Source organism: Ceratotherium simum, chromosome 25, assembly GCF_057802395.1.
Source record: "Ceratotherium simum simum isolate JZ-2026a chromosome 25, ASM5780239v1, whole genome shotgun sequence".
Classification (NCBI taxonomy): Eukaryota; Metazoa; Chordata; class Mammalia; order Perissodactyla; family Rhinocerotidae; genus Ceratotherium; species Ceratotherium simum.
In genome coordinates, this window is record NC_141924.1 from 39,585,924 (window position 1) to 39,594,684 (window position 8,761).

An 8,761-nucleotide genomic window follows, 5' to 3' on the forward strand; every position below is an offset into this window, starting at 1 on the left:
CCAAGCAGAGGAGAAGGAAAGATTTTGAAGGCAAATCCACTGCAGGTGACAGATGGCGGCAGTGGGAAGTTGTGCAGAGAAAGGGGGCTGGACCTGGACTAGGTGGGACTCGCGTTTCCAGGCCTGCTGTAGAGCTACTTTTTAAAACAGAGGAACCGGGGAGGCTGCTCTTCAGAGCTTCCAAGAAATATATATTTTACTCTTTGCTCTCATTCCCGATTCCCTTCATTTGGGAGTAGAACACGACTTTCACAAAAACCTGTGTTCAGTTCATGTGCGCCAACTGCTGCCTAAGGGGGCTGCTGCTCATTTCTTACTTTCTAGGAATAATTTCCAGGGAAAGAAACAATTTATACCTGAGAAATGCTCATTCCTTGGTACCTAAAAAATGAAATTCTTTTCATAATTCTGCACTCTCCCCTATATTTCATTTAAGTTTGTGAATTTGAGAGCAAAATTCATGAACCATTAGAATGTATCCAGGTTAAGTATTCCTTCCTGGTGGGTTACCAACTGCATAGGTGTGCTTGGGATGGGTACCCAGGAGACTTGACTTTCAGCACTAAAACTGGTAAAATCGCAGGCAAATCTGAATACTTTGGTCACCTTACATCCCAGAGAAACAGGATAGATGCTTACAAATATCTATTCATAAATAAGAACAGTGAACTGAGTGCAGGATATATAAAATAGACTTTTTTCTCTAAACAATAATTAGTGACTACAAATATAGGGTTTGATGATAAATCCAAGTTCTAGCCCCAGCTCTACCACTTGCTAATATTTGACCTTGGGCAAGTTATATAATTTCTCTAAATCTCGATTAACTAGTCCATAAAGTGGAAATAATATTACCCTATAAGGTTGTTTTAATGATTAAAACAATGTCAATGAAACACTTATTATACAGTGTCTAGCATAAGTAAACACTCCATACAAATTGGGATCATATTATTTAACCTTTGATTAAAGAAAAAGTCATCTATATACATGTCACCTCAATAAATTGCACTTCTTGCTTTTTTTTGGTTTTCTATACGAACAAAAATTTTATGTAACATTACATAATGTAAATTTTGTATTACATAATTTAAAAATATAAATAGAATACAATATTATGTACATATTGCCCTTTTTACTTAAAATATTACATAAACATTTTTCCATGATGCTACGTACAACTAATGTTTAAAATGTCTGAGATATATGGAATGATTTTTCAATGCTGTTTATATCTTTTAAAAAATAAAGGAATTGTGATATTCAGATGATCCAAATTATAGCAGTGTCTGGTGTCACTAGCTTGCTAAGCTAAACAGATGTCTCTAGTATAGAATGGTTAGCCAAGGATTTTGTTACTGCCCTCCAACTGGCTGGTTATGACATATTGTTCAAAATAGTTGGTGCTTTCATGCCTATGTCAGAGCCTCCTGTGACAAATAGTCACCACTGTACAAACACATTTATTCCATAAAGTTTTTCTACCGGTTTGGAAAAAAAAAGTTGTTTAATCAGACATACACACACATTTCACACTTTTTCAGAAGCTCAGACATTTTTGCCTTCAGATAATACATCTTAGTTTTTAGGATAGCAAGTGATAGAAACATATCAAAAGTTATGTTTACATTGTATCTAAGCTGGAGGTTTTTAAGTGTAGGAATTACATGTTCAACACTGGTCACATAAAAATTCATCATGTCAAGTATTATCTTCTCTGATTTCTGGATGTGAGCTTGATGTTGTGACTGGAAAAACCTTGTTATGCAATTTTACAATATGAGTATAATCTTTTATATTAAGCCTTTAAATTGATTTTTCATTTTCTTGTGTTTAAGTATGAACTATCATGAGATTTAAGTGTTTGACAATGTAATGTTCAAGAACTGGTGCTTTTAGAGTATAGAATAAAAAGTAATTATATATATTTTTTATTTGGTAAAGTTGTAGTCATTATTCAATTCTGGAAAAAAATGAGCAAGTGGCAGGCCCTGTGTTGAAGTGCTTTAAATGAATGCTCTCATTACATCTTCACAATGTTTTACCAAGGTGTTATATAATTATCTCCATTTTAAAGAAAGAGAATGCAAAGCAAGGAAAAATTAATCAGCTTGCCCAAGATCATGTGCTTATAAACTAAATCCTGGCTCCTATAGCAGTGATGTGTATAATCAAAAAGTTCTTATTCTGAGCCTCCTTACAGTGACCAATGGAAGAATAGTCTTCAGTGAACAAAAAAACATCTAGGGGCAAACTAACTTAGAGGCCCTTTGAGTGGTTATTTGGCAACCTGCAGGGTAACTTCCGTTTTTCTAGTAGAGTGGCCAAAAGAGGCAGTGTTGATAGGTGATGGCTGACATTTGGACCTGCGTTCTGTCCCACTGGGAAATAATGATGCAATAGTATTTTCCATGTGCACTCTCATGTACAGGCAGCCTGTCCCAGAGCTCACAAAACTGATGCCCAAATTAAAATGCTCGAAACCTATGGTCATTTCATTATTTTAAAATATACATTGAGAAGCAAAGGGAAAAAGAAGGAGAAATTTAGCACACTTAGGATAGGGTCAAAGTGGAGTAGAAAAACCGTACTATTCAAGGCCTGAGTTACACAATGCACATATGTCTTGTCTTTCTCCCTTCTCCTTCAGTCTGCCCCACTTACAGAAGTTACAAGGACTAGAATTGAGGGTGAGCAAGGGATTTCAGCAGATGGAAGATGTCTGGAACCAATACACAGATGCTCTATACACTTAGTCAAAAGCTATAGCTATAGCTCACCTATAATCTGCCTGTCAGCCATGGCTTTAATTTATGTAGACTAAAATGGATTCACCAATGAGTGGTCAATGTAAGACAGGTTTATGTACCTGCTGGAGAGAAACTATCACTTATTACCATCCTTCTTGGATTTAAAGATTTCATATCATGTTACAAATATCGATATGGTTAACTATTTAGCAACAGATCCAAGATTATTTCACCACTTCTGCATTCAATATTTACTGTATTTTTAAAATTTTTCAATATAACTTTCCCTTTTTAAAATATCTTTTCTCAAGTTAAATTAAATTCACAGACTTTCTTTAAATAATAGACTTTCTTAAAGAGCAGTTTTAGATTTACAGAAAAGTTGAGCAAAAAGTTCAGAGTTCCCATAAACTCCTTTAGTTCCACTCCATGTCAAATGTTTTTTAAATTTCCCCTTATTCTTTTTCTGTCTCTTCCTTAATAAGGCTTTATTTTCTACAAATTTTTATATTAAACATAGAAAGATTTTATATTATTTGGCTTTACAGAGTTTACAATCTAATTAGAGATATAAGATGTACATTATGAAGCAGTTACATAGCAGTACAAATTAGTATAAAGTTAAATTCCAAAATGAATAATGTAGGGAATATGGCCTGAATGAAGGGTTATTTGAATGAGTGGAGGATCTAATGGAAAGGCAGGATTTTAAAGGACCTAGAAGGATGGGCAGGATCTGGATAGAAGGAAATGAACATGAAGCATAATTTACATGTGCTGAAACAAATTAAATTTCAATATAATTGTTTTCATATATTTGGTTTATTAATGTGAATTACATTGAAGTTTAACAGATTATTTCATATATAAGCCATTCATAAAGAAATCTTTCATTAACAAATCCTTTTAATATAACGTCTTCCTAAAATAGAGAAGGAATACATTTCAAATTTTCAATCAGTATTAATTATGCTTTTAGTCAGACTTAGGGGAAAAATGTTTGTTTACTTTTAATACTATTCATTTATTAGTTGACAGAATAGAGATTTAGTTCTCAATGGGGTTACTACTGAAAAAGACTAAAACTTAAAATATTTTAGTTTCAAATATTTTAAAATTCACTTAGAAATAAGATAGTTTGGGGTTGAAAGAGGCTTTTCTTTCTCAAAAATGGTGGGCACATTTTGGTCCAAGAATTACATCACTGAGTGTAGAATTTCTTTCTAAATTTGTTACCAAGAAAACAGCCGATCATATGCTGTTGGAGATCGACAAAATAGGTGCTATGTAGCCTGTAATAAAGTATTCTTTCTCCTAAATGCAGACTGTGACAAGCATGACTCCTAAGATGCATATTTGGTGAAGTACGACGTTCTTTTCATGCAAACAAGGCCTCTATTAACATGGTTTCCTCAACTCCACTTCTCACTTCCAAATCCTCTAGGAATTGACACCAACTGTCCATTTTGACACTTGTTCATTAATTTCCTTTCAACAGAACTGTTCTCTTCTCTCAGCTGTTGTAGCAATTTAAGGTTTTACAAACTTCTGATATGGCTTTTTGTTGAACATTCTTTCTGTGTTCGGAAGACGGTGTAACACCAGAGCCCTAAAGAATGTCACAGAGTCATTAGTGCAGTTTGCCACTTGTTCCATTACCCGCTCTTACAGAGGGAAACTTTAGCTTGACCTCTTAAAAAGTGAAAAGAGCAAAATCAATTAGTTCTCTCTGCCAAGACATACTGTTTGACATTAAGTAATTGACAGCAGTAAACCAGTCCCAATGCTTCCTTTCCTAACCTGCATCTTTCCACGCCCCTGACCTGAGTGAATCCAAAAGATCCCTAGTTATAAACTGCTTACAGAAAATCTTTGTTTTTTTTTTTCCTCCGATTGGGAGGCGTGTGTGCACACACTGTGTCAGTGAGGTCATTTCACAGCCACGACTGGAAGCACTAACAGATCCCAGGAAACGGAGAATGATTGTTGGATCCCTTTGTGAAATACGGTCAACCTTGCTAATTTTTATTCGTGATTGGAAAACCCCAGCATTTTGAGGATTAAAGTGCATAAAAATGAATAATAAAAGGAATATCTGTAGATGAGTATAATATTTGTTTTGTAATAAAATGAAGTTGGACCATGCAGTGGTCTGACTTTTCCACGGCACAACAAGCTGTTTTCTTGTGTGTCAGTTTTTGTTTTGGGTTAGTGAGAAACATCACATCACAAAGAAAGAATGTAGGAATCAAGGGTTTCTCTGCACTTTCCCAGTCTGTTGTGCTGTTCCTGGAAATGTTTGTATTTGAAGTTTGCCAAAAGGTAGCAATTTTCTTTTTTGTAGTAGCTATGCTTAAAAATAATATAAGTATAATAAGTGATATTTGATTGTCTTTATATTCTTTTACGATTTTATTCAGATTAATGTGGTTTACTTTTCTAGATTTTGCATTATGTTATGATGTAATAGCACTAAGAACATATGCCACTTTTTTTAAGAACTAAGTAATTTCAAGATATTAATTCTTTAATGTTCTATATATGATTCTAAGATAGCTAGACTTCTTATGTTTCCAACTTTATTTTTATTTCTTTGAGGATTTGGTATTTTATACAGCTTTCTAAAACTCCCATGGCAGAATTTTTTGTGTCATCTTATCCATTTCAATTCACCAAAAAGCTTATTTTTTTTCCGACTTTGAAGAAAATCCCAGTCTTCTCAATGGAACAAGTTATCTTTTGAAGATTAAAGTGATGATTAAAATCAGCTTTTCGACATATGATAATACCATAATACTATTTTTGGCAGTGGTGTATTACTTAAAGAGTTTTATAAATACATTATCTCAGCAATAACTTCAGCCACAGGGAAAAATGAAGCACGATCTTATGAGATCTTATAAGATTAGTGTGAGATTTCCTGAGGGTGCAGTAATTTAGCTCTACCTTTAGAAGTGGGCAGCAAGAATTTTCTGGGGCTCTGGGGCTTTTAATAGTCTATCTATTAAAGATAGAGGACAGAGAGGAGAGGGAAACGGGGAGAGCTGGGAGGAAAAAAGGGAGAGGAGAGAGAGAGAAGGAGAGGCTAGAGGGGAAACCTAGGGTTGTGAAGTTGGTCTGAGCTCAGAATTGACCACTAGACTTCTATCAAAACCAGCTCTTTTAAAAAAATCACAATGTTTTGAAAATCAAAGCATGATTTGGAACTATTTAAAATGCTTAGCATTACTGGATTGACACGAAAGGCTTTAGGGTAAAGCACATTTTTTTAATGGTATGCTTCCTTGGGAATAAAATTTGGTGAAAACACAGAGTCACAAAACTTGGAAACACTTGATGTTGTGTGTTATATGTTCCTGGTTCAAAGTAGATGACTGTAAGGAAAGATTCACAAGGAGACTATTTGTGGAGTATGGATCATCAAACCATACCCATTTTCCACAACTGTCTCTGTTCACATATCTCATATTGATTACAATATCTGCTTCTATGATGATTCATAACCGAGCCCTTATCACATTGCCCTATGACGCTTATTGGTTCATACCACCCACTCCATAGGGCAGGAATTGCATAGTCATCAGTGCTTAGAAGAGTACCTGGTGGAAAAACAGGTACTATGTAATCTTTGCTGAGTGAATTAATGAGAGTGATAATCATCAAAACCCTCAGTTGTCTTCTCTGAGATGAAGTATCATTTTTCATTATTAGAAACATTTATTTCTATTTCTATTTCTATTTCTACTTGAGATTTGCTTAAATTTATTGGTGCTTTGCCCAAAAGATGTGTATCTAGATCAGTGCAAGATATAATGCTCATTTATTCTCTTTGAGAGTAATTCTCCAACTTTTGCTTTTGTAGAAGTTTCTGGAAAATTTATGGGACCAGAAGCTCTCCACTCAAAAAAAATGTTTTATAGCAAGACTTTTCTTTTTGTAGCTGAAATTGCTAAGCCTTAGATACTAAGTCTAAGTAATTAATTGTTAAATCTGGCTGTCACAACTAAATTAGAGTAAACCAATTTGAGTTCAGGTCCTCATGCTATGTTTTTAAGAGAATGTGGGTGTTTATTGGCTGCTCATTTGAAAATTTATTGGTGAGTTACTTGTTCTTGGTCACCCAGCTCCTGAATACCTGGCCATCCTTGATGTTGTGGCCTCTGTGTCAATGAGAGTCACGATTTCACCCAGCTGGACCACTAAGGGCTAGAGCCTCAGGACATGTGGGTACCTTACCTTTGGCCGCTCTTCAGGACACTCTGCAGAAGCTGGTCTGTATTGCTACCTTTCTACCTTCTGAACCTCAGGGTTTCCTGAGGACCTGAAGGTGGTTAGAACCCTTGGAACCCAGGATGGGAAACTGTAATCCTTAACTCCCCTCTTTGTATCCTTCAACTTTCTTCTTCATAAAGTCTTGGCTTTATAGTAATAAAAATATTTTAATTTACCATAAAATAATTTTGTAAAACGATTTTTAGTCTGGTAAATCCTCATGCTAAAAAAATGGTATCTTACATGTTACATACTGTGTAGCCCATTTATAAGAGGCCTTAGAAGTGATTACAGTTATTCATATAAGGTGCTATTGAAATAATCAGGCCTCAAGGTTTATGTTAAGAAGTGGTCTTGGGATCAATTGTATCAGAACCCCTAGCGGAGCTTGTTAAAATTTGTGTTCCCATGATTCCAATGATCCGCCACAGCTCCGTTGAAGTAGAATATTTCTGTAAGTGCTAATAGAATTGATGATGGGATTAAGTGTGTCTAACCCAGTGGTTTTTAATCTTGGCTGCACATTAGAATCACTGGCAAGCTTGGAAAACACCAGGTGATTTTAATGTGAGGCTAAAGTTGAGAACTCCTGACCTGGCACAATGCCCGGTGCCTATTAGATTCTTGGTAACTGATAGACTTATGTTAGATAAAAAGAAAAGCTAGTAACAGGGCTGGCCCCGTGGCTTAGTGGTTAAGTGCTCGCGCTCCGCTACTGGAGGCCCCGGTTTGGATCCCGGGAGTGCACCGATGCACCGCTTCTCCAGCCATGCTGAGGCCATGTCCCACATACAGCAACTAGAAGGATATGCAGCTACGGCCTACAACTATCTACTGGGGCTTGGGGGGGGGCGGGGAAACGGGTAGGATTGGCAATAGATGTTAGCTCAGAGCCAGTCTTCCTCAGCAAAAAGAGGAGGATTAGCATGGATGTTAGCTCAGGGCTGATCTTCCTCACAAAAAAAAAAAAAAATAGAAAAGCTAGTAACAATTAAAAACCCATCCCTAATTTTAATGTACTAAGTGAAAGGAAGATCAATGAAATGTCCAATATAAAAATTTTTTCTTAATTTCAAATAAGATTAGATCTTGGATTTTATTGAGCATAAATTTCTCCCAAAATACACATAGTTGTGATTTTACATTGGTATAAATAATATGATTTAAATTATGACTAGCATCAGTTACTCTATATAACACCACTCCTTTTCTTCAGCACAGTTCCACTTTAGAACATAGATTCTAGAATACAAGGTCAAGAAGAAATAAAATGACAATTCAATTACTGTAAATCCAAATACTCATATGATAATAAAGAAATGGTGATAAACACCAATATTTATTGCATACTTACTGTGAGCCATTTCAAATTTTCATTTAAAATTTAAAACTCTTTGGATATATTAACTACTTTTTCACAATATCCCTAGGAGTTAATATCACCCCCAAATCTTCACATTGTAATTTAAAGTGAAAGCAAATTTGTAGGAAAAAAATGTTAGGATGAATCACTTGTCCCCACGTATTGTTTGTTTTATAAAGAATTCTTCGTTGGAATTAAATTTCATAAACATCTCTTAAATCATGATCTTTTTTCCTGTGGAAGTTCATACAATGACATTCTTCTTGGTGCATAACCACCTACCTTGTTACATTGTGAAAACTAGGAGAGCTGGAGTACAAACTATTCCATATCACAGTAATGTCGACTTTGCTAGATTATCTGGAATGTCTTTTAA